General features: G+C 43.2%; 1 protein-coding gene across 1 annotated transcript in view; it reads right to left on the reverse strand.

The window, feature by feature from the left end:
- Positions 1-27010, reverse strand: part of Pik3ap1 (phosphoinositide-3-kinase adaptor protein 1) — a 116043-nt gene that overhangs the window by 77182 nt on the left and 11851 nt on the right. The window lies entirely within an intron of this gene.

Below are 27010 nucleotides of genomic sequence, written 5' to 3' on the forward strand. Positions count from 1 at the left end.
TAGGCAGCAGAGGGCACAACATGAAGGACTAGTTGAGCCCTCCCAACCAGGCCTAGCTGGGTCTTCCCATGTGAGGAAAGAGGAGGCCACTCCCTGGAGCAGCAGAACAGGCTGACCACCTGCCACACGGCCTCCAACCCTAGCATGGTTCAGCTCTGGATGCGGCTTCTTTTCTCCTCTGGTCCTCCAAGCCAGAACCAGGGAAGTGCTGGGCTAACCTGGCACCTGATGTGCCTCATGTCTGCAAGACAGAATTGCAGCCTCAGGGAGAAACACTGGCTAAGCCACCTCCTGCACCCATGACAGAGCAATATTTATAAACTTAGTAGTTGGGCTGGTCACAACACCTTTCTTTGTCTCCTGTTTGCATTTCTCTCTCTCATAATGGAAAAACCAACTATGCTTAGTTTCTTTGTAAATGCAAATTCTTTAAGAAATGATACCCCAAAGCAAAACCTGGGCTTCTCACACTCTTACCACAAGGTCAGCTATGCACTAACCACCATTAACCACTTGGCCTTGGTGAGTCACTTCCCCTGGCAGAGCCCTTGTCCTCCTCTAAGGTGAACAAATCAATTTGATCTGAGGCCCTGTCCAGCTGACACTCTGGGAGTCCATCAGCCTTGCTGACTATGTTCTCACTGAGCACAAAAACGCAGCCCTTTGACCTTCTGCAAATGTCTCTCCCGGTAGTCCAGCTGGGTTGTGTTGAAGTTCAAGATATGAAGTGAGAGAACACATGTTCCTGTTTGGGGTCACAGGCATGAGGACAAAGTATAGTTTCTACCATTGTTTTATCATAATCATAAGAACCACCAGGAACCTGATCGGTGCCGGAATCAGGATCAGAAACATCTACCCACTGTGGTTCTCATCTCAGAGGGAGGGGAGATATTTCCAAAGGTCCTGCCAACATGATGAATGAGAAAGTCTGCAGCATTTAAAAGCATGGCTGATATTATAATTTATATTTTAAAGCGAAAAATATTACTTTTATAAGATAGGATCTGGAAAGAGATGTGTCAAAGGGAAGCATGGACTCTAGGTTTAAAAAAAAAAAAACACTGCTTCCCCTGGAATTATTGTGACCTTTGTCCATCTGTCTGCCACTCCCGTCAGCCTCTGTGCCCACTGGCCACAGGACCTTGGTCTTTTCCACTTTACCTCGCTATGATACTGCAGTCCTTTTTGCGTCATGTTTTGTCAACCCAGAAGTCACATTACAGTTTATTTCCTTTTTGGTCAGGGTTCAGAAACCTTCCAAAAGTAGGAGCACCAGACACAGACCCCTGAACAGGAAGAGCAGAGTAGCCTACTCATACACAGTAGGCATGGAGCACCTGGAAAGTTCTCAGGCACAAAAACCTCCCCCACCTCCACATTCTACTAATAAAAGCTTCATCTGAATGATCATGCTGGGGCTAATGCAAATGCTCTGCAGAGAGGTTCAGCCTCACCGTCATTCACACCTTAGTGAGAATTATTTCTCATCTTAGATGATCAGCCTGGAGAGAATCATTTAGAGCAAAATCACACTCAATAAAGGATTTTTAAAAATCATGGCCAACATCTATTTGAATATGACAGTGACAAGGGTGCCCTTTGAGAAAAGGACCTACCCTACCAATGGGCATTTTGCAGTCTCTGAAAGCTCATTCCTTAAGATTCCAATCTGTTAAAGTGGTTCTTCTGCAAGTAAAGGAAAACCCACTCAAGATATCTTACATATTAAAGAAGTTCACCTCCTAGAATAGAGTCTGGCATTCTCTATTCCAAACCAGGGCTTGAGGTGGTAAGGGTTCCTCTGAACCATCACCAAGGCCCCAGGTTCCTTCTATTTTTCTCTTCCCTCTTCTCCAGCATGAGCTTCGCTCTCAGGCAGGCAGCCAGATGTCTGTGGCACCTGCAGGCTTGCTTCACACAACAAGGTCCAGAGGAAAAAGAGAAAAATACTCCCACAAGCATGGAATAGGAAACTGTTCCCTCCTTTCTCATTGTCTTCTCTGGTGTATTCTAGAATTGGTCAGTTTCCTGGGGGCACCCAGAATGGAATGCTGTCTCCAAACACAGTCACACTTTGAGTGTTGTGACTTCAGCATATGCATGTGAAAGGGACAATTCAGACCATAACAAACGTGATGTCTGACTTCTGTGTTTGCCTTTAAAGGCAGAGAAAGACTGGACACAAAGTGTAAGACCACAGCTTGTGGCTTTCCTCTGGACATTCCTTCCAGGATGGCCAACTGACGACCTGAAGCTATGCTGAGATCATTTTGACTGGTTTGGGAGAATGCTGATAAGAAAGATCATTCTGGAAACTGGGCACCACTTTTAGGTGAACAAAAAGAGGTGTTTTCACAGTCCCAGTGGGTGGTGCTGGACAGGAAGGTGTTCAGTTGGGGACTCCTGCAGGAGATGAGCCAGGATGGCAAAGGTTAAAGGAAGAGAGCCAGTAGGTTATCAGAAGGCAAACCCACTGCTTCCAATTTTCCCTGGGACACAGGCAGTGGCACTGCATTTTGGGGACTCTGAAAGTTATCCTGAGTACCCATATCATAGATTGGTTATGTCTCTCTTCAGTACCCTGGTCTGTACTTAGCCAGGTGGGCAATGATTTTTCCCAGGGACTTAAAGACTCAGGTTTCTATAGATGTGGTTAATGGAAAGCAATGTCTATAATTTCTCCCTTTACCATCTTTAAAAAATATACACACACGAATATACTTGTATGTTCTATATATGTTCTTTTCATATACTATAGAAATATGGATACACACACACACACACACACACGGATGTACTATAGAGCAACCACATATAAATACTAAAGAATTAAGTCAATAGGGCTAAAGAGTAAGAGTGAGACAAACATCTTCCATAATTAGATAAGTTATTCTTGATCCTTAACAGTTCCTCCTTAGATTAAACTGCTTAACCTTAGAAGTCTGTTCTCTGTGTGGATTTATCATTCTAGAGCGTGAAGCTGCGCAGTGAGGATGCTACTGGCCCACTCACTGGCTTCCGCCTTCTTGCCAGAGAGAGCAGGTACTCAAGGGCTGGAGGGTCTGTAAAGACCACTCGCCACTGCTCCTACATCCCATGCTTGAATCTCCTTTTCCCACAAACCAAATGCCTACCGAAAAAATGGGTCTCGGCACATGGGACATCACCTTTGCAAGAACTGCCTTGTCTCTGAAAGTACCTTCTTCAATTTCCTCAAGGAAAAAACTGTCAAGGGAGAAGAGGAGCCTCTTTTTTCATTCCCTGCCCTGCTTTGTACTGTCTTTCCATGACGGGATCAGTCTGTGCAGACATGATACCCAAGTGCGGATGGAGCTGTATGACCCCCCCCCCACCCCGCTCTTCTTTTTTTGCCCAATTAATGGATGCTTTTTCTTGCCATTTTGCCCAACTGACACCAAGCCTCGCCTTGGTCTCCAATCAAAATCTTAGCAGGGTTTTACATTAACTGAAATTTACATTCAATCATCACCATAGCAACCATCACACAGAATTAGATACAACTTTTTCCCCTCTAATAGAATCTTTTTTTTTTTTTAAGAGCTGCATTTCTCTTCAGTTGCAATCCAAGCTATTCAGAAAATAACCATTACAAACCTATTTGGGAAGAAACTACATTTAAACAGACTGTAACAAGGTTCCAAAAACAGACATGGAAAGTGGTTTCTACACACTCAGCACCAATCACTTATTGCTTCAACTGGTGGCCATACATTGCTGAAGTTTCAAGGATTTGGCCTGCCACTAAGAATTGTCCAAATCAAAAGGCCTGGCTCCTAAGTGTGACAATCATCCCTTGATAGGTGCCCCAAAGATAATAACTCCAGGCTAGGGCAGAAAATTCTGCTAATTTCAAAAAGATATCTTTATTGTTTTTTAAAAAACAAAAATACATCAAGGTTCAGTTGGACTATTCAATGTACAGTGGGCAAAGCCCTTGAAATTTCTAGAATTCACCTGCTGGCTAAAGAGGAGCTATTCAACAGCTATTGTGGCTCAAGGATAGTGAGAATACACAGGTAATGGAGAGTAAGCCAGAGACCACTCCCTCCCCAGATCTCTAGTTTTTTATTATTCTATGAGTTCAAGGGACGACTTGGGTACTTGCAGATTTGGAAATGTATATTTTAAAGTTAGAAAAAAGTCAGAAAAGATGTCTTTCAGAAATTTTACTAAGATAATAAAAAAATGTTCTTAGGCAACACTAACCACACAGACAAAATAATGAGTACCCAACCTCTCATCACTCCTGGAGAGCTCATCCTCTCACTACTCACAGCGCCAGAAATTGGGCAATCCAATATGCACTGAAAATTAAGATAATGAAATTATTGTCTTCCATAAACCAAGTAATTTGATCGTTTACTTATAAGTCAAACTATCATGTACTGTATCCCAACTGTTCATTTATTTATTCATAAGGTATATACCGAGCACTAGATGCTACCAAATGCTGAAAGATGCATCTAATAAAAATAAGTGAGGTTTTATCCAAAACCTCATCACTTTTGTAATTCACAGTATGACGGATGTTTTATACAAAACATAGGGAAATTTAAACCCATCTTCCAATCCTTCAAGGTTATGTCTATATACAGGAGCTAATACCAGTCATGTGAGTGGCTGTGCCACTCATTTTAATGACCCCAGTCTGGATACCAGAACAAGACTAACGGCAAATAATTACCACTTTTATTGTTAAGACTTAGACCTCACCAGAGGATATTTATTTTGAGATTTCCAAAAAGACCCTGACTTGTTCCTTGTGTTCCTCTTCCACTTAAGAGAAATGACTGATTTCCACTCCAGAGGCAAATAAAGATCCTCCAAATGCTCGTAAGTTAAGCATTATGAAAGTCAAAGCAAGACAGTTCATACAGCTTCTCCTTATTTTCTATGCAAGACCACTGACATAGCTGGTTGGACGATGTAAGCAAAAAAAAAAAAAAAAAAAAAGTTATTTCCCAATAACTTCCAGTAGGCAAAGTGAAAAATCTCACATATTTAGTGAAAGAGTGTATGTCAGAATGGGAAACTGGTTTCCGCTCAGATACCACATTTTAGTCAGCTTTTGCATTGTATCAAAGTACCCAACAAGAATAACTTAGAGGAGGAAAATTTTATTGGGGGCTCAGGATTTCAGAGGACTCAGCCCACAGATGGCTGAATCTGCTCTGGAGGCAGCACATCATGCGGGAAGGGCCCAGTGGAGGAAACTGCTCAGTTCATGGTGGGGTCGGGAAGCAGAAGGGGGCTGGAAGGGCCAAGCTAAAGATGCAATCTCCCAGGGATGCCCCCAGTGACCCACCTTCTCCAGCATGCCCCACCTGCCTACAGTTACCGTCTATCAGTCCATTCAAACTAGGATGGGCTGAATAGGGTTACAGCTTTCATAATATCATCATTTCACCTCTGAATATTCCTGCAGTAACAGGAGCTTCTGGGGGACACCTCATATCCAATATCCATCGGTATTCATACCATATTCTCTCCCTGGCCCCTAAAACCTCATGTCCATATCACAATGCAAAATGCATTTATTCCCAGCTCAGTGAAAAAGGATGCTGATGGGGGATCAGGGAGCCTGTATCTTACAATGTGCCTCACTGTACAAGACAGTCTGGGAAAAGGGAAATAAAAGCCACTGAGCTACCAGGGAGCATGTACACAAATAATCAGAAAGAAAATCCCAGTGCATTCAAAGATCAATGAAGTTATGTCTTAAGGACAATCTTAAGAAAAACTATGAGGCACAGTAGGCAGAATTCAAGATACAACAAGTACTTTCCAAATTGCTGTGAAAAAAACAAGAGCCCATCAGACACAGTCCATATTAGAAAAAAATGCACCAAGAAGCATTTAAAAAAAAATGGATCAAGTGGGAAAAATCAGAGATGAGGGCATCTTGGGTAACACTCAGGTATCTCATGTTGCCAGTGAAGAAGACAAGCTGTGGATAAGGTAAGCCTTTTGCAAGAGTTGAGAAGCCTGACCAACACACCATTAAACCAACACACAAGTTCAGCTTTTTGTTTTTGTTTGTGATTCTGGGGATTGAACCTAGGGCCTCACACACACCAGGCAAGCACTTACCTCTGAAATACATCCCAGTCTCTCTCTCTCTCTTTTTTTTTTTAATATTTTGAGATAGAATTTCAGTAAGTTGCCTAGGCTGACCTTGAACTTGTGATACTCCTGCCCCAGCTTCCTGGGTTGCTGGGACTACAGGTGTGTACCACCATGCCTGGCTATTGCTTGCTTTTAAAAAAGATCAATAGGGGGTTGGGTACATAGCTCAGTGGTAGAGCATTTGCCTGGCATGCACAAGGCCCTGGGTTCCATCCCCAACACCAAAAAAAGAAAAAAAAAAAAGAAGATCAATAGGAAGATCATAATCTCCCCATCACAGCCTCCTGGCAATGATGCAGACTTGTGGCTTTTGTGGTCAAAAGAAGCAAAGAATATCAATTTGAGTATGTTAGGGCTGTAGACTTTCTACTTTTAAAAAATACAAATATATCCACAAAAGCCACAAAATTCAGCTTGTGAGTTGTTTACATCTTTTTTCCCCCCAGAGTGTCTTAGATGACAAGGTCATATCTAAAATGACCCTCATATGGTGATCATTCCAATAGTCACTAAATTCAAGATACACAAACCTATCACTGAAAAGAGCCAAGCAAAGAGACAGCACCCCTAAATCTCTCCCATATGAGGCCTTGTTCAGGGTCATGCAGCTCATAGAAGAGACAGCCAGGTGTGGTTCAGCAAGAAAGGATGGTGACTATCTGTACCTGTCCATAGCTCCTGCTGGCCCCTTTGCCACCTCCATAGCTGGGCTGGCAGCAAACAGTTGGCTTCATGTCTCCTACAGTAAAAATCACAGAAGGAACTGCCACACCTCACATGCATTCCAGGGAAGAAAAGATCACTGAGCATTTACATGTGTCAAGCGTGGAGCTAGATACTGGTAAGACCCAGAAGGATAGATTTTGTTTTGCAGTTTGCTTTTTTATCTTATTCATGGACAATTGTCCTCTAACTGGTCTTCTTACTTCTGTCTTCAAGGACTTCACAGTCTTTTGGGTCACAGTGATTTAAACATCAGAAAAGCTTCAATGTAAAGAGAAAAGAGCAACAATGCTCACTTCCCAGGATGCAGGGAAATGTAGCTGAGATGTCCACTACCTCTGGCCACACCTCCTCCCGCCAGGCCCCTGCCTGCTGTGCCTCAGCATCCGTCTGCGAGGCCCTATCCTCCACCTTCCGTTCTCATAGCTACTGGTTTTGTTGTAGACCCCAATCATTTTTCATCATAGAAATATTTTTTGATTTTATGGTAATCTTTGAATTTCTTAAGTCTTAGAAATGTTTTTTTTTAATTATAAAGGTAATATGTACTTGTTACAAAAAAAAAAAAAACACAAAACCAATTTTCTAACAGAAGTCTATAGAAAAAAAAGTGAAAATATTCATCAGTTTATCTTAATCCTCATTCTCCTCCGTGGAGAGAACTATCATGAACAGTTTGGTGTGTATCTTCCCATTCTTAGCAATTTATAAAACACACACCAGCACAGAAGTTTTTCATTATAACTAGAATCATTGTGAAGTTATTATTCTGCAACTTCTAAAAAGTTGATTGATCCTCTTCTCTGAATTTATAACACAAACACTTGCAGAATTGTTTTAGTGGATGATTGCACGCATTTTCTTTTGGAACAAGCTGTTTCTCTCCTAGCTCATGGATGACTGTCTTCTAAATGGTCTTCTTTTTTCTATCTCATACCTTTCCAGCTTCTACCAGGTTGCAGGATGAGTTTCCTAAAACCCAAACAGGGAGCCACTGACTATAGGGTAAAGTCCAGGTTCCTAATGTGACAGTTCAAAGCCCAATATCATCTAGCCCCTGAGATGCCTGCAATTTTATTAGAGTATTTCTTAGATTATTATTTTTTTTAAAGAGAGAGTGAGAAAGATAGAGAGAGAGAGAGAGAGAGAGAGAGAGAGAGAGAGAGAGAGAGAGAATTTTTTATTAATATTTATTTTTCAGTTTTCGGCGGACACATCTGTGTTTGTATGTGGTGCTGAGGATCGAACCCGGGCCGCACGCATGCCAGGGGAGCACGCTACAGCTTGAGCCACATCCCCAGCCCTTAGATTATTTTTTGTTGTTGTTAGTAGCAGAGACATTTTTGTCCAGAACAAAACCATACATCACCAGCATATTATACAGGCAAATGTATAACTCCTTCCTGTAGGGTATTGTGAATCTTTGGTGGCCTCTGGATCCCAGCTGCTCAAGGTCCTACTTTGCTCTTCCCTATCCCCTCAAAATTCCATACCTGTCCTGCTCATGGGTCTATGACCCAATAATTTTTTTTTTGTACCATGGATTGAATCCAGGGATGCTTAACCACTGAAACACATCCCCAGCCCCTTTTATTTGTTTTGTTTTGTTTTTTGAAATAGGGTCTTGCTAAGTTGCATAGGGCCTTGCTAAGTTGCCCTTGTTCAGAAGAGTGATCAGAGTGAGCTCTCCAAAACTGGTCCCCCCAGTCTCCAGATGACTGAAGAGGAGCCTCTGAGAGACCTCCCCAGGACCAGAGCCGGGTACTTCAGCCAGAGTCCTAGCCTCCTGGTCTGAACTTGGGCCTCAGCTCACTGGACGGCCTGACCACTCTCTCTCCCTTCATAGCCAGGGCTGCTTTACTGCCTTTTCTGTGGCCAGTCCTGATCCAAAGCAGCAGTAGGGCACTCGTTGTGACAACATACAGCAGCAAGTGGGGACACCATGGAGATGAAATCTGAACCCATCCCTGCTGAGGTAGGGCCTGGTGCTTAAACTGGCCATTACCACACAGATGCCCCATGCCAGCTTAGCTCCCCAGGATTCTTGCCAGCAGGACCTACATGTCTGCTGCAGAATCTCTAATCCCCCTGCCTCGTGGAACACAGCACCAGGGCCTCACTGAAGTCTCTGAGTGGGTGTTTAATAAATATATATTAATGGGAGGGCTGCTGGATCGCCTGAAGCAAATGTGAATCTGCCTTTGGTTCTTTATTTAGATCATGAATGTTCCGAGAGCATTTTTTTTTTCTTCAACAATTCAGGACGTAGGCAGTCAATGCACATTTATGACACATAATGACTGTGACCCTAATGAGATTAATTTACTCGCTCTGTTCTAAAGCTACTTCAGCTGAAAAATAACTGTAATATCTGGGCTCCAGGACTTCAACCAACCGGCCAACCAACCAAATAGCTGAGACTTCTGCGCCCACACTGGACTGGGCCCAATGGATAGACCCAAAGAACATATGTCTGTCCTGCTCCTGAGGAGCACACGATCTAGCTGGAATTCAGGAGGTGATTCAATGAACCAGTGTGCGCTGTGGATGCCCTGCTGATGAGCACAGGAGTCCAGGGAAATGAGAAACCACATGTGCTAGAATTTAACGGGTTTGGACCGTGTGGTGATGGACAGAGCCAGGAAAGATAGGGATTCCCCCAGTCTCTAAGGAACACGATGGCATTTTACAGTATTGAGAAAGGCAGCCATAGCTTTTGTGCTGTTCACCTCGTCACCCCCAGCCCTGTGTGGCTGCTCAACCAGCGCTACTGGACGGCCTGACCACTCTCTCTCAAACACCACAGCCAGCATTCTCACAGAGATGTGGTGTGTGTTTGTGCTTCCTTCCTGCCCCACACAGTACCTGGAACACAAACCTAAACCAACGTGGTTCATGAACATTTAGCAAATAGAAGTTCACCACGGATCCCAAATCGGCCCCCTGTGCCCTGTGAGGGGTTAGGTGGATACGTCTGGGTGTGTCCACACGATGCCTGCTGGGAGCCATTAGCCAAGTAGGTATGACAATTTCCTTGCCAGCGTACCCCATGTTGCTTAGTGGAAGGACTCGTGGAAATAGGACATTTTGCAGTGACATTGCATGTAGGTGACCTTGCTCAAGGACCAGGGCGGATCCGGGTTTAGGGTGTTCCTGGTTTAGGAAATAGGGTTTAGGGCGTTCCCAGTTTAGGGTGTTCCAGGTTTAAGGTTATTCCTGCTGGGAATAGGGCGTATCCTGCTGCCTGAGTTCCCCTTGAGTTCTCACGGGATTCAGACAGTATTTTTTGGGAGACAGAAGCCCAGTGGAGGTGGATTTGGGCAGACAACGTGGATTTCCCCAGAACGTGATTGTAGACGGCTGGTGTGAGTTTGGGAATAAAGAGTTGCTGTTTGAATCTACAAGCTGTGTGGTGGCTCGTGATTGTGTGCCCAGCCAGACTGCGGCAGATGCCAAAGAGAACCACCACCTTGTCCCTCTGTGCTTTGGAAACTGGTCTCTTAATCTCTATTAGAGGCCTCCAAGATTCCCTCCTTTCGAAGAAGCGTCAGCACCTCCTTTAGTTTTTGTGTCCCCGGCACAGGACCTGGTCCGTGGTGGGTGTTCGATAAATAGTGAATGAAGGGACAAATCCATCTGTCTGGGCCCCTCCCCTGAGGGCTGGTCCCACAGCTGCAAATAAACCCTCCACAGTGGCTTTTAGTTGTACCAGAAGAAGATTTGAGCATCTGAGCACAGATGCGCCATCTTCCCCCAGACTGGCTTCCCCACTGTGATCTCCGAGACACCCTTTTTCTAGCTACGCAGGCCCAGAACCTTGTCTCCTTGCCTGCTCTTTCTTTCCTCATTCAATCTCCCACCTAAAGCTAGCACACACATCCCTCACTTAGGAACCCCACGGCCATCATCAGTGTTTACAGCAGCTCAATTCATAATAGCTAAGCTATGGATTCAGCCTACGTGCTCTTCAACAGATAAATGGGTTTTTTAAAAATGTGGTATATATACACAATGGAATATTACTAGGCCATAAAGAAAAATGAAATCATGGCATTTGCCAATAAATGGATGGAATTGGAGGCTATCATGTTAAGTGAAATAAGCCAATCCCCCCAAAACCAAAGGTGAAACGTTCTCTCTGAAATGCAGAAGCTAATTCACAATAAGGGGCGGTGGGGTGGGGGAAGACATTCACTGGATTAGACAAAGGGGAATGAAGGGAAGGGAGAGAGATAGGAATAGGAAAGACAGTAGAATGAATGGGACATAACTTTCTTACGTGCATATATGAATACACGACCAGTATAACTCCACATCATGTTCAACCAGAAGAATGGGAAGTTATACTCCATGTATGTATAATATGTCAAAATACACTCTACTGTCATGTATATCTAAAAAATAAATAAATAAATTTTAAAAATCACAGAACATCAGTGGCCTACAACAATTGAAGAAAAAAAAAAAAAGAAGGACACAGTGGTGCACGCCTGTAATACCAGCAGCTCAAGAGGCTGAGGCAAGAGGATCAAGAGTTCAAAACCAGCCTCAGCCCCTCAGTGAGGCGCTAAGCAACTCAGTGAGACCCTGTCTCTAAATAAAATATTAAAAAGGCTGGGGATGTGGCTCAGTGGTCAAGCATGCCTGGGTTCAATCCCTGATACCAAAAAAAAAAAAAAAATCCATGGCCACCATTCCTTCAGGCTCTAACTACGCTTGTGCCTACATCCAAGACGTAATGCACCATCTCCCTCCACAGGTAGGATGTGGAAACCAGAGCCAAGCCTCCTTGCATTCCTGGTCAACCTTCCTCTTGTGCCTACCCCTCGCCCCTTCCCCATCTCTGTGCTGCTTTATCCTAAGTCTTGGGCCTGGAGACAGATCTGCAGGTCTGTGTAGGCAATGGTTGGGCAGCTAATGAGAGGTGACTTATTCACAAGGCTGGATTCAGAGCAATCCTGACTCTCTGCCTGGAAGACAGGAGGGGCTGGAGGTAGGGAACTGATCTTGACGAAGCCTTTGCTGCGGAAACACACACACTCTTTCTCTCTTTACGTTGACCTGCCAAGGGCCTACTGCCATGGATTCAGGAACACACAACTCACCCACCCACCCGCAGATGCCCTTTCACATTTCCAGTGTTTATTCAACAAGGCAACTTTGTCAGGGGCTTTTGCTCCTTCCAGTCAACCCCGTTCCCCACCCACTCTGGAGACAAGGCGTAAACACAAGATCTGAACCATATACAAACCCTGGTGGTAAAGGGGGGTGGTGATAAGAATCACAGGGCAAGAATAAGATGTCAGAGGAACTTTGCATTTGATGCTATCTCAACAAAATACTCATGAGCCCATGAAAATGTGCTATAATATTGCATCAGAAAAATCCGATATGGATTCCATTCCTTTTTAATTATCTTTAATTGACAAAAGTTGTAGAGAGTTATCAGAATCAACACAATCTTTGGAATATGTATACACTGTACAGTGGCTGAATCCAGCTAGTTAACATGCATTACCTCACCCACTTCTCCTCTAAGCTGGATCTGTATGCACATTTAGTTCTACATCCAACTGATCTTCTGGAAAAAGGCTTGAGAACCTGGGTCTATCCTTTAGTTGGGCTGCTTCAACAATTTTTCCCAATGCCTTGTTATTCACCTTGCTGCCGGAGCCAAAGAAAGCCCTCTGAGATAGGGTGGGCAAGGCTCCTTGATTTGAAGGCCCATCTCCCACGGACTCACTATGACCTTCAGAATCATTTTCCCCACCTTCCCTCCCAGCCCTCCATTCAAACAGGCCCTATCCTTTCCTGCCCCTCTGCCTCACCCACTGAGTTCCCCTGACCCAGACCCCTTTGCCTCTCACTCTTGACAACCATGCCTCTTAAAATCCAACCCTCCAACTGACCACCCAATCAAAAATGCCTTCTTGCCTTCTGAATTCTGGGTGCATACCAGTTTCCTAGCAGACAGCCTCAGTTTTATGAGCTGAACTCACCCACGTAATTGCTTCCTCCCTTCTCCCCACAACCACTCACCAAGTCCTGCTGGGCCTGCCACCCCTCCACAGCGTCCCTCCCTCTCCACAGCTCAGCCTCTGCTCAGATCAGGCAGCCCTGTCCCCCCACAGCCACCAGACGACCTTGTGAAAATCAGTTCTAATGAGGTCAGACCCACATTCAGCCCTTCGATTGCTCTCAGGGGTATTCAGAGTGAAGTCTAAGCTGCTTAAAGAAACATGAGACTGTTAAGCTTTCCAGGGTCTCCCCTGCAAGCCCGAGGCCAGGGGTCCTCAAACTTTAGTGCCCATCAAAATCATCAAAGATATTTGTTAAAAACTATGAATTCCCAGTAGACTCCAAAAAGACGTTCTAGCTCACAGGGGAACGGGTAGAGGCCAACATCATGAATGTTAACAAAAAATGTGGGGTTCCAAACATTTGGCTTTACATCAAACTCAAAAATACATGATTTCTGAAGCAGGAATCCCAAGGATCACACTTTGAGACTGCTAAAAATGGGGCTGGAAAATTTTTTTTTTTTTTGAGATGGGGGTCTTGCCATGTTGCTGAGGCTGGCCTCAAACTCCTGGGCTCAAGTGATCCTCCTTGCCTCAGCCTCCCAATGGCCTCTGGAAATAATTTCTGAGAGTCCATTGAGCTTAGAGGTGAAGAGGAGCAAACCCGGTGCTCCCACATGCCTTTGGCAAAGTGACTGTTTCCCAGCCTCATTTGCAAAATGGAGACAAACATAGCAATGGCTTCTAAGTTAAAGCTGAATGAGATAATCACTAGAATAGGGTGGCACGGCACTTAGCACTGCAAACATTCCACAGCTGGCGACAGCTGCTGCTGCTACTATTGTTACTAATATTACTGGGAAAGAAACTGAAGGAAAACAGCAACATGAGCCGCCCTTTAATGTACATTATCTCTGCATTGGAAGGACATTAGGAACTCCTTCTTCAGCATCTTTGGCAGATGGTTGCCTAACTTTTAGCTTATACGGCTCTGGTCATCTCCTCCTGAGACACCTGCTCCACAACGAAGCCATTCCAGGTGTTAACATTCTCCCGGAAATCTAGCAGAATTCTGCTCTCAGGTGCCACCATCCATGAATCCTAACCTGCCCTTTGGAGCCTCATCAAACAACACTACACCTGTTTCCACATCAGAATCCTGCAAATGCTTGAAGGCGATTATCATGTCTGTTTTCTTCCTCCTCCTCCTCCTCCTCCTCTTCTTCTTCTTCTTCTTCAAGACATCAAAGTGCTGAGCCCGGTGGCACACACCTGTAATCCCAGCGGCTCAGGAAGTTGAGGCATAAGGATTGAAATATCAAAGCCAGCCTTGGCAACTTCGCAAAATAAAAATAAAAAATAAAAAGGGCTGGGAATGTTGCTCAGTGGTTAAGCACCCCTAGGTTCAATCTCTAGTACCAAAAAAGAAAGAAGAAAGAAAAAAAAAAAGGGACAGCAAAGTAATATGGGACTCTTGAGTTCAGTGTCAGAGGCCTAAGCTTCTGGCCAATTGAGTGTTTCTGGGCAAGCCATCTGACCATGCTGAGCTTTAGTCACATTCCAGCCCCAAAGTCCCCAATTCTGTGGTTCAGCAGCCCGAATTCTTTCTTCCATCCTCAGACCGAGATCAGGATACCGGTCCCTCAGTGTGGCGGACATCTCTTGCATTGCTTGATAAAAACAGTGATCCCCTTCAGGAAAACTCTTGATCCCTCTGCATTCACCAAGTGTTTTGAATGGAGGCTGTGAACTTTGTAGAAATCTCATGCCCCAGGTTCCCAAAGCAGGCCAGTCACAGTCCTCTAATCTCCTGGTCGCTGTTAATCAGCCTAGAGACTACCCAAGTCTCTTGGGTGGACCAATTAGTCCTGTCCTGAGATTTAAAATTTTTGAACCAGAAAGAATGACATTAGCTTCCTCTTAGGGCCGGAGCTGGAGGAAGTGAGGTGGAGGAACTCCTAGGGGTCCTGGCTCTTCATGGGGATGATGCATCAGAGAGAAAGACACCAATGTGCGGAGACACCAAATGAGAGGCGGAGGGGGAACTCTGGAGTTCAAGTCCTTGCACCCCTTCCTTTCCCAGAGTTTGGTTCCTCTTTCATTCAAGTTGGTGTTTTCTCTTACAAGCAAACAAGTAGAACACATTCACCTCCCAAGGCAGCTTCACACAGAGTTGGCTCAGGCTTGCCTATAACTCCCCAAGCCTCCCAATCCAGCTCCCCACTCTCCTCACCTCCCACCAATACCTGTTCTAGGTGAGTAACTGCAATCTGTGTATAATTAAAAAAAAAAAAAAAAAAAAAAAAAAAGCTGTGACTTTTTACTATCTGGTCATTATTCTGAAGGGCAGTTCAAGCCTGCATCTTACAGCAGTGAGGCACCTTGCTGACTCATATGGAGCTTGTGGTCACTTTGAACCTCCCGATCTTTTTCATGTAAAGCCCATGCCTTTCCCTTTGCCATGCTATAGTTTTACGGTTGGGGTTGTTTTGATTTGGGGGTGAGGCAAGGATGAGGCTTGGAATCTAATTGTTGGATTAGGGCCAATGTTCAGCCTGTAGAGATTGTTATGACTCAGGATTCCATCACCAGTGACAGAATTTCCCAACTTGTCTACCAAACAGCATGTTTACCAATGTGCTAGGATACTCGTTCTCTCTGTTCTCTGCTTGGTGGAGTGAATCTTGAGGCTCTAAACCCAGGTCAGGGACTTCCAACTCTAGCAACCTCATCATTTCGAGTTCTCATGGTTATGGAAACATTGGGAAGCTAAATTTTTATAACATGAACATTTTTACTGACAAAAATGCTCATTTACAAAATTGGTCCCCACTTAAATATCTCTGCTTTTCTAATCTTGGTGCATATCCTCATCTACCAAGTTATGCTTTTGTTGTTCACTCCCAGATTTAGGATTTCTTCACAATAAATGATAAATGCAATGTGATTTGATCTCATGGGGTAATTCCAGATTTTGCCAAAGATGCAGAATTCTATGAAGTTGATGAAAGTGATGTTGGAAAACTATTACAACTACAATAAGACTGCTGTCAGTGGGAGAGGCTACCAGCTGGACAGGAGAACACCAGCAGGGATACTGTCAAACAATCAAAAGCTAATAAGCCAGGCCTGGTGGTGTATGCCTGCAATCCCTGCAGCCTGGGAGGCTGAGGCAGGAGGATTACGAGTTCCAAGCCAGCCTCAGTAACTTAGTGAGGCCCTAAGCAACTCAGTGAGATCCTGTCTCTAAATAAAATACAAAAAAAAGGGGGGGGGGGCTGGGGATGTGGCTCAGTGGTTCAGTGCCCCCTGTCTTCAATCCCCAGTATCAGAAGAAAAAAAAAAAAAAAAGCTAATGAAAGGAACACCTGATGGTAAAAAGGAGCCCTAAGAAAATTGTAGGAGTCAGATGTGTTGTGAATATTATTTCAATGCAGCACCAAAAAAAAAGTCAAATTGAACTGATAAATTATATTATTCTAGCAAAAACTAGTGTCAGAAAAATGCACTCAACCCCTCCTGCACAAAAGCTTTAGAAAACAATTGATTAGTTTTTGTGTTGCTTTAGAATTGGCATATAGAAAAATTAAAATGAGATTGTGTCAATATGATAAAATAAGTTTATTTTCTTAATTTCTAATGTACTATAAAATTTTGACTCTTGCTTCAAGTGACCGTTTCACAGGAGAGATGGTCCTTTGATGCTGAGGGCCAGCTAAGCCTGTGTTGTTGCCAACCTTGCAGCCTTCATCCCTTGCCACCTGCCTCGTCCACAGAACAGGTCTTGTCTTTGCTTTTCCATGCAACAGACTTTCGACACTGAAGACAGTTTTCATAGCTCCAAGAAAACTTCTTTTCTCCATGAAAAACTCATTTCCTCCCATCACCTCTCATCTGACAGAATTTGAGAACCCCATTTATTCCATTCAGTCAATCAACAATTATGGAGGGCCTGCTGTGTCAAGGACGGAGCTAGGTTCTGGGACTAAGTTGAAACTTACATTCTATTAAAGGAACAATAAACAAAATGAGTAACTAGATGAATGGATGGATGGGTGAGTGGGTGGGTGAATAACTATATGTGCTGTCATCATCCAGTCTCCCACTGAAATGGTGAATATTTCTCCAAATAAGCTGACCAGTGCAGGGTAGAGGAGGAACCTCTTCTCTGCTGTCAAAACCTCACTCATAGCTGGGCTCGATGGCACACACCTGTAATTCTAGTGACTTGGGAGACTGAGGCAGGAGGATTGCAAGTTTGAGGCCAGCCTCAGCAACTTAGCAAGGCCCTAAGCAACTTTGTGAGACCATGCCTCAAAATAAAAAATATAAAAATAAAAAGGGCTGGGAATGTGGCCCAGTAGTAAAGCACCTCTGATTTCAATCCCCAGTACAAAAAAAAAAAAAAAAAACACAAAAACAAACCAACTTCCATTCATAAGCCTTCATTTGGTATTTACTGTTTGTATTGCTCTTCTGATTTGTGTTTAGTTTCGTTCAACTAAAAATCACCAGTTCCTACAAATGCTTCTCTTAAAACATGTATCCCTTTATCCTGTTTTTGTATGACAGTTCCATTATTTTCTTGGACCCCAAAAAGGATTTTATATCAATCCTTATCTAATCTCCTAATCTAATCCAACCTAATCTTCAGTCCATCCTTCCAACCAACACACATTTAGATGAACCAGAATGTGAACCTTTGAAATCAGAGAACATATTAATATATGCACATCAGCATCACTGCTGTCTAGAAACTTAAGAAACAAAATGCTAATTTTAAAATTAAGAGTTTGAATAAAGCTGCTTTAAAACTTTAGACAGTCCTAATCACTACTCTGAGAAAGTGACGGTCTTGCCTGAAAATTATAGTTAACCTGGGCTCTAGGTTGTCATTAGTGGCCACGTGCAAAAGATCTGCCATACCTACAAGCCAGGCCTTCTCTTCTCTTTTCCAAAACTGATGCTCAGAACACTTATTCTTTCCTTAATAGAGGCTGTAAGGAACTACCTTATAAAGAGGTCAGGTCCCCTTTATGATTCCCTGGCTCCATAACCCTGGAGGCTCCTGGAATTAGGTAATTAGCAATGGTAACTGGCTGGTGAATGTCCCTCTCTTGCTAGGATACATACAGGGCTTGAATCTGACTTTTCCATCAAGTTTCCCTAGGATCCAGCATAGTGCCATACCCATGGCAGGCCCTCCCCGGAGCTCAATAAATACCTGTTGGATATCAACATAAAGTAACAGTCTCGTCTCTGCTACTGTCTCTAACATCAGGCAAGGCATCTAACCTCTCTGGGTCCTACTTTGTCATTTTTAAGTAAAAGGATCGGACCAGATGATCCCCAAATTTCCTACTCTAATGTTAATATTCTGTATTTCCATCTTGTTGACTAAATGTCTCCCTGTCTTCCTTTTTTCCATTAGAAACTCTAAAACTAAACTGTCTGCAAAATACGGGCAAGTTTTAACCAGATGAGAAAAACTGGGGCAAAGCATCATTTAAGGATTCCTAAAACCTACAGGGATTCTGAATTCAAAATGACTTCAAAATAAAATAAACCTTTAGGCTCCCAAATTATGGTTCGGTTATTTCAGCAGTGTCTTTCTCCTGAAAAACCTCAAACACAAAAGTACTTTACAATCACATTTGGAGATCTTCTCTGGCATTAAATCAGGGCTTTGAAAAATGATATTCAGAAAGTATTAGAGCATTTGAAAGGTTGGGCCAGAAGGAGTAGCAGACCTGGCTGGGTTTGGAATCCTAACTGCCATATCCTGCAACAGAAATGTTTCCCCATGTTTTACATGCTCAAAAATCCAAATCGGCAGCTCATGCAAATATTCTATCTGATCGTTGGAAGAATGTCTTATTTTATTGCAAACTGTAACAGTAGCTTCAGCCTCACGCATTAGCTCTCCATGTAAAAGGAAACTTATTTCAGTCTAATTTAAAAGTAGAGCATTTCATTTCGTCATCGGCCTCCCCCTCTGTTTCCTGTGTTATCAGATGTTAGAGAAAGAGCCTGCAGGCTTTTTGTGAACCAGCAACTTGAAAGACGAAATATGAATGCTCGACCAGCACATCTTAAAATCAGAACCTAGTATGGTTCCAGCCTTGTAAAGGTGATGGGGAAGATGTACACATTCAGAAGGCCAAAACTCAGAATGGTACTAGAGAATTCCCAAAATGACTAAGCCCATTCTCGAGCTTTCCTCCAAACTATAGATTTCTTCACTTTCAGAAGAAACACTGAATTTAATCTCTGCTAGTAATAGACCACACACACCCAGAGGAGCCAACAAATGACCCACCCGAGGCTACCACACCTGGTATGTTTTTAAGTATGGATATGGGAAAAGAATGTACTCTATAGACACTGTCTTTCATTGAATGAACTTAAGAGGTTTGGGGGCTTCCCCTGATTAAAAACACCCTCTGGGACCCAAGAAACCTGCTCCATAGAAACAACTGACAATCACAGACCCTAAAGTAAGACGCTTATGGGAAGCACATCTTTTTCACCAACTGGGACACTCAGAACGGGCCCACGAGTAGGGAAAATAGACAACCACCCATGGATATCCCCACTCATCCAGTCATCCAACTGTCCACCATTTACCAGGCACCGCCACACACAAAACACCGTCTGTGGAGAACAGTATTAGAATTGTTTTTTAAACACACACCAAAAAATGAAAACAAAAGTCTCCAAATATCTTTTTTCCTCACAAAACAGTTTTTAATCTATTTCTGATTTTGTTCATTTTCTATATCTTGGGGGGAAAACTGCCCTCTGTTTATCAAACTAGTTAAAATAGGAAATTTTCTGCCCACAAGTCCATATAACAAGCCGACTATAGTTTCAATCATTTCTGCAGTGAGCAGATCAGGAGTCATTTGCAACATTAAACCATCCTATTTTCTGGCTCATCTCAGACATACTTTCAGTCATGTGAATGGCTGGTGGAAACTAAATCGAAAAGCTGTGAAAACAACCTGTAATAATAGGGAAATTAACAGACCCATCCTGCCATGCATACTTGCTCCTATTTCTCCCTCCCCCATTCTGATCTTCCTGTGAACCCACATGCATGAATCTGCATGCAGATCATAATAAAATATATGTAAAATGTTAGCTACTTATATCCTACCATTCCCATAAAGATAATGGTAGACTGCTACATTCTGCTAAGACTGAACGTGGGCTAATGTCCATAAACAGAAAACTTTCTTTTAGGGTTGCTTAAAAATTGTGTTGTGAAGAATACCTTGTTAGCTAAAATAAATACAGTATAAAATATACTTGGTGGGATTTTTAAAATATCAGATTGAGACCCAGCAATGAAATGCAATATGTGAGGTAACGCATGCTTGGAATCATGGAATTTCGTGGCTATAAACCTCTGAGATATCCACCTGTGTTCTCCCCACTATTTTAAAGAGAACAAGAACAGATCCAAATGGCCAAGTGACTTGTCTAAAGTGGCACAACCAGTGAGTGTCCATCTGTGAAATACACACTGCTGTTCTCTTACTGACCTTAGGAAGACAGCAGTCCAAATTGGACAAGAATGGAAACATGATTCAGTGGTAAGTAGCTGTTCGCTCTTTATAGGGGCTTATTCTACACCAAGCCAGTGACAGCACAGACATTGGCAATCACATGAACCCATTCCCTTACCAGAGGTCAATCTGAAAGGTTGAAGGCCAAGGCACCTTTGTGGGGAACTTAACCCAAGTGCAGCCTGCTCGGGCTAGCTGGGCACAAGCCCAACATATTCCTCAAGAGCCCTACAATCCCCATGACACCATCATTTTTCTCTTTATAACATTCCTAACTGAAATTAAACCATAAACATAGAAAAAATTTAAACACTGGGGAAATGCCTAAAACAAAAGTTTAAAATGTCCCTTTAGGGCTGGGGCTGAGGCTCAGTGTAGAGTGCTTGCCTAGCATATGTGGAGGCACTGGGTTCAATCCTCAGCACGAAAGAAAGAAAGGAAGGAAGGAAGGAAGGAAAGTTACTTTATCCATCTACAATTAAAAATATTTTTTAATGTCCCTGCATACCCAAAGGTGACCACTATCAACAATTTCTTATGTATCTTCCCCAAGAAAAAAAGAAAAGAAAAGAAAGGAAAGTTGATGTCAGCATAGATATGTTTCTTTTAAGGTAGACTTAAATAACATCATATGACACACTCTTCTGTATCTTAGAATTTTCCCCTTCATAAATCTGAGCAGACTTTTCATAACAGTACAAAGAGAACAAACTCAACCTCTGTGAGGCTGGTGTGGTATTCCGTCACACTGACAGAATGCTAATCTACCTAACCAGGCCCGGACCCAAGGAGGATTTTTTTGAAGTACAAACAAGCAGCCTGGTTTGATTCCATCTTCACGAGGGTTGCCGGGACCTCCATCTCACTAGCTCAGAGGGTAAACTGGTCATCTCAAGGACAGAAACCCTGTGATTAATCAAAACTAACTTGCCTTAATTGACCGTGTCTTTTGGAGCCTGGGAATATACCTAAACAGGTGGCAACACAGAAAGGGACAAAGAAGGAAGAGATCAGTGAGGGAAGGAAAGTAAAAGATACAGTGCACACACCATACCAGCACCTACCAGTGCCCATTAACACTTTTTTGAATGAATAAAGAAACCAGGATAGTCATATTCTTTAACACACATGGCATGTAATGCATTAAAATATATCATATGTAATGATAGCTCCAAGTCTGAAAAGCAAACATTCTTTTCAAACTTTACTGTCCAATAATAGTAGCCACTGGCCACATGTGCCCATCAAATATTTGAAATACGTGCTGTCTGTAAAGCACATGCTAGATTTCAAAGATGAAAAAGGATGTAAAATAGCTCACTAGTTCTTATGCTGATTATATGCTTGAATGAGACTATTTCAGACATACGCCATTAAGTAAACCATAACATTAAAATTAATTTTGTCCATTTCATTTTACATTTTAAATTTTTAAAACTGCAACTACTAGGAAATTTGTAATTGCACATGTGGCATGTATTACTTTTTAGAGAACACTAGAATGTAGACACCATTATAGCAATGACTGTCTGTTTTCTTGCTCTATCCCAGTCAACAACACTAGGTCCTGAGAAGAGTAGATGCCCAACAAATACCCATCGGATAAAGGCTGGCTCTGGAATCTAGATAAAGCAACAAGTCAGGAAGCCCTTACCCCTTCCCTGCTTTTGTGGAAAAGCAGCTGTGTGACCTTGGGTAAGTCACTGAGTCTGCCTGTGCCTGGTTTTTTTTCATCCTTAAGAAGGAGATAATATTAACATCTGCCTTAGAGAAACTGCATGGACCAAATGGAATGATATCTATAAGAAGGATTTAGGGGGTAGAACAGATGGCAGGTCCTCCAGAGTTCTAGTATTCTCTTCAAGTAACAGTCCCAGGAGAAGCGAGGTAAAAAAAAAACTTTACTAAAACAACATGGTCAGAAATTAATTGATAAAATTCCTACATCTGCTGTTTCCATCCTGGCATATGTTAGAAAATTTAGAAGACAGGTACAAACTTGAGATTCTCAGAGTAGCAGAAACTTGAGCATGCGTTTCCCCCTCTTCATGTAGCTCACCAAACACGGTCAGCAAAAGAATCACAGATACTTTCTTTGAGGGGCCACAGAAAATCTAAGGTGAACATGAACAGGCAGCAGAAGCCCATCTCTAGGCAGCTGATGAAGCAGCATGGATGGCCAAGTTCATTGCCCCACCTGGAGCTCCCAGTCTTGCAGGAGATCTGTAATCCTGGGGTCTCAGAGACCTCAGGGACAACTTCCACTGGCACAAAAATCTATGGTGGGCATCGGTCCTCATTAACCAGTTCAGGTGTAGTCGACAGTGAACCATGCGATCGGGAGCGTGAATAGCCCCTCGCACCCCCCACATCCTCCCCTCCCCCATTCAACAAAGAGGTCAAGGTACCCAGCAGGGGAAACCCAAATGACTCTTGGACAGGCTATAGCTTTTTAGTGACAACAGAAAGATTTCGCCATCCCAGCTGGGCATCTTCTTCCCCAAATCAGAGATCATTTCACAAGGGGAGACGATATGGAGAAAGCACCCTGCAGAGGAGAGCAGCACTAAGGAGGCCGTGCAGAGCCAGCAGCAGAGTGGACGAACCCACAGCAGAGCAAGAGCAGACCAGCAACCCACACCCACAGAGCAGGGGAACCGTAGAACAAAAGCAGTCCATTTCCAAGAGGTCCAGCATCAGATTCTCCCCTTGGTCTCTGCAAGGCACCCCAGAAGCCCTGAAGTCGACCATAACTCACCATCCACGAGGCCACCACACCAAGAAGAGCGCAGCGACTTCCCCTTTGCTGAGAGGGTCTGACTCCCTTCCCTTCTCTATGAGTTACTGCCTATGACGTGCCACAATCACACTCTAAGCCCTGGGGATCACTGTCCTGTGACCTGCCTCAGGGCCTGAGTTACTGTTGGCTCCTCCGACCCTCAAACCAAAGGAGAGAACACTAGTCCTGGAGCAGAGCCCAAATCCCACCGTACAGTAGGGCCAACGCCAAGGCGTTCTGAAATTCATATTCCCAGCACCAACCCCCAGGAACTCTGGTTCAGTAGGTCAGGGGTGGAGCCCAGGCACCTGCCCTGTAAACAAGGTACCAGGGCAGCACCAATGGCCAGACCAGCTCTGGAGCCTGTCGTCTAGAGAACTCCATGAAGCTTCATTTTTCTCTGATCCTTTCTCTTCTGCAACTTTACTTGTTCCTTGTCTCAACATGCAAGAGGACAGTGGGGATGGAGAACAGAAGAAAGTGAGGTCCCAAAGTGAGCTGCCCCAAGCTTGCCCAAGGCAGTCAACCTCTCTGAGCCCCAGTTTTCACATCCGCAAAGTGGCAGTAAGACTACCTGCCCACACAGAAGAAATACACGTAGGACATCCTGCCATGTACAACAGAGTGGATAAACCTGGAGGACATCAGGTCAAGTGAAATAAGCCAGACATGGAGACAAGTACTGCATGATCTCACTGATACCTGAAACTAAAAATGTCACACTCAGAAGCAGATAATAGAACGGTGGCTACCAGGGCCAGAGCAAAGAAAGAAGGGGAGAAATGTCAGTCAAAGGGCTCAAACTTCCAGTTATAAAATGAATGAATTCTGGCAGATCAAATGATTAGCATGGTGACTACAGTTAATAGTAGTTTTTACTTAAAACTTGCTAAGAGTAGACATTAAGGGTCCTACCCTCCCCCAACACACACAAGAACCCACATTAATTTTTAACTGTGGTAATCATTTCATGGTGTATACTTACTGCAAATCATTGTAAACCTTGAATATATTCAATTTTTTGTTAATTATACCTTGAATTATTCAATTTTTGTTATACCTCAATAAAACTATAAAAACATAAATAAATAAATACACTTAGGAAAAGACTTTAGAATCCATTTGATTAGCAGAAAGCATTTTTCAATATCCCTACTGTTTTTCTTTTAAATTTCATCCTAATATGAAAATTAGAATGCTAATATCAACAAAGGAAGGCCTGATGTGGACACCTCCCTCCATAATTTTTCATGGGAACCAAGGGTGAAATACATTACAATTTTGGGGTGTCATCAGAGCTCTGAAACACAAAGGTCAAGGAGCAGGGGGGTGGTGGGGAGCAAGCATAAAATAATGCAAAGAAAAAGGGAAACAAGGGCTGGGGTTGTGGCTCACATGTGAGGTGCTGCATTCGATCCTCAGCATCACATGAAAATAAATAATAAATAAAATAAAGGGATTGTGTCCAACCACAACAACAACAAAAAAACTTTTTTAAAAAAAGCAAACAAGATCTCCACTGTAATACCAAATCAAAGCGGGAGAAGTAGGTTCAGGGCTTCCCGCCATCCTCAGCACACGCATGCAACAACAGATGAGAACTTCTGAAGTAAAACTCAGCATCACCCACTGAGTCCTTTCCCACACAGTCTCACAGAATCTATTTTTGTATTCCAGTGAGATTTGCAGCAAAGAATAAAGCTCCAGTAAAAGAGGAAATAATTGCTGTGCTGTACCTGGGGTTTTCTCACTTCCTTATTTGAAAATAATCACCCAACAAGTCCAAAAAATTCAGAATGGTACACTCTTCTACACACTGACATATATCATTGCACACATTTTGGAACTAAACCAAGTCAGCTGAAAGGTTCTGGGTAATTTGCCATCTTCTTACAAAACTTATAAAGATATATTACAGCACAAGGAGCCGGAAGAAACCTTCCCAATCATCTGGTCCAACCTCATCCTTTTACAAATGAAGAACATGGGAAATAAGCTGGCTGCTCCAACCCACCAAAGACCCTAATTAAAACATCTGCTCAATCTTAAGGTGGCTGCCAAATTCGGAGAGGGGGTGGGAAATAAAGTTAAACCTCCCAAACATTTTTAGTGGAATAGTAATGATGATCATGGGGCCTATTAAATGACAAAAGAGGAAGGTTCGTAGCAGCAGTAGTACCCCCATCTCAAAGTCTGGGCCCCTTATGTCTGGAGAACTGAGTGATGAACAACTCTCAGAGTGAACATGATAAATCTGTGAGGAGAGGAAGAGAATACAGGGACCTAATCATCACACGCTGGCCTGAGTTATACCTAAACCAATGGATGCCCAGTAGCCGCCCTACCCTGATGGGATGCTGCCTCATCTCCAGAAAGGTGAAGATTCATGCACAGCAGAGGTATATGACTACTGACCCCACACGAGAGGGGCAGTTTAGACCTTGGCCACCAACAGCAGCAGCACCAGGGAGCTTATGAGAAATGCAGAATTTTAGCTCCACCCCAAAGTCAGAGTCAGACTATGCACATTGACAAAATCCCCAGGCCCGTCTGTGCACAGAAAAGTTTTGAGAAGCCTTTCTTTATCTAACACAGCAGAAAACTAAAGTGTACCTGACTACCTGTAACCACCTTTAACCTAAGTTTCCACACCCATCTTCTCTTTCCTATAATTTCATTTGTCCCTGTAGCCATTGATTCTGAACTGTAGAGACTTCCCACTAAGCAGCTTATTTTAATCACCCATCAAAATAATTTCTTTCTGATGAGAGGTTATTTGTTCTCAGAACAGAAACACCACTGTGAAATATTTCATTCTTTCCGAAACACTTGACGTTAAAAGCTCACAGTAGACTGAGACAGAGTCTTTATTTAAAAAGTAAAATATTAGAGGAGATCAAGTTTTCCAGGCATTTCATCACTGGATGCTTCCAAACAATATTCAAAGAATTCTTTTTACTACATTGTGTGTGTGTGCGTGCACCTGCGCGCATTGGGGATTGAACTAAGTAAGGGCTTCATGCATCCTAAGCATGCACTCTACCACTGGGCTACACTCACAGTCCTTTATTTTTAATAACATCACCACTGTGATGTTTTAAAGAACAATCCGTTAGAGAGTCCAGTGTGAGGTGCCAGTATAATGACAATATATCCATGAAGCTCTGAATGAGGGGTAGGCGGTTCACATTCTGCCCGTGAGGTCATAATGGACTGCTACCATGACATAAACTCATCTGCAGAAACAACCATTTGGGTGTGTTCTTCTTTGGGTCTGTGTAGGCAGCTCCCCCCAGCAATGAAATGCCATCATGCACATATGAATTATGTGCTTTTTCTATCATCATGTCCCTCTAAAGTAAAGAGAAACAACCTCTAGGAAAACTACCAATCCAGATCCCAGACATTTCGGGTGAGACATCTTTTTCATTAACAGTCATTTCTATTACAAAGTGAGCAAGGCTCTATGTTAGGAGACCTGCTCATGTTTACGGGTTTAGAGTAGGCTATTCCTGTGACGAGATCACCTTGGGAAGCTACGCTACCTTTTTAAGGTCACTAAGAATTCATAAATTCTTGATTCATTTTCATCAGATGGGTCAGGATTGGATGAGTCGAATTAAGGCCCAAGTCACACCAGGGATCACTGAGGCACAGTTAAATGAAGCCCATAATTTTCCAAGCTCCTGGGTTAGTGTCAGGAGACTAGATGATCCATGCATAGCCCACAGCAAGGCAAAAACCAGAAGACCAAAAGAGGAAGAGAG

Source organism: Marmota monax, unplaced genomic scaffold (genome assembly GCF_021218885.2).
Source record: "Marmota monax isolate L192 unplaced genomic scaffold, Marmota_monax_Labrador192_F-V1.1 WCK01_AAM20220418_F8-fsc00004, whole genome shotgun sequence".
NCBI lineage: Eukaryota > Metazoa > Chordata > Mammalia > Rodentia > Sciuridae > Marmota > Marmota monax.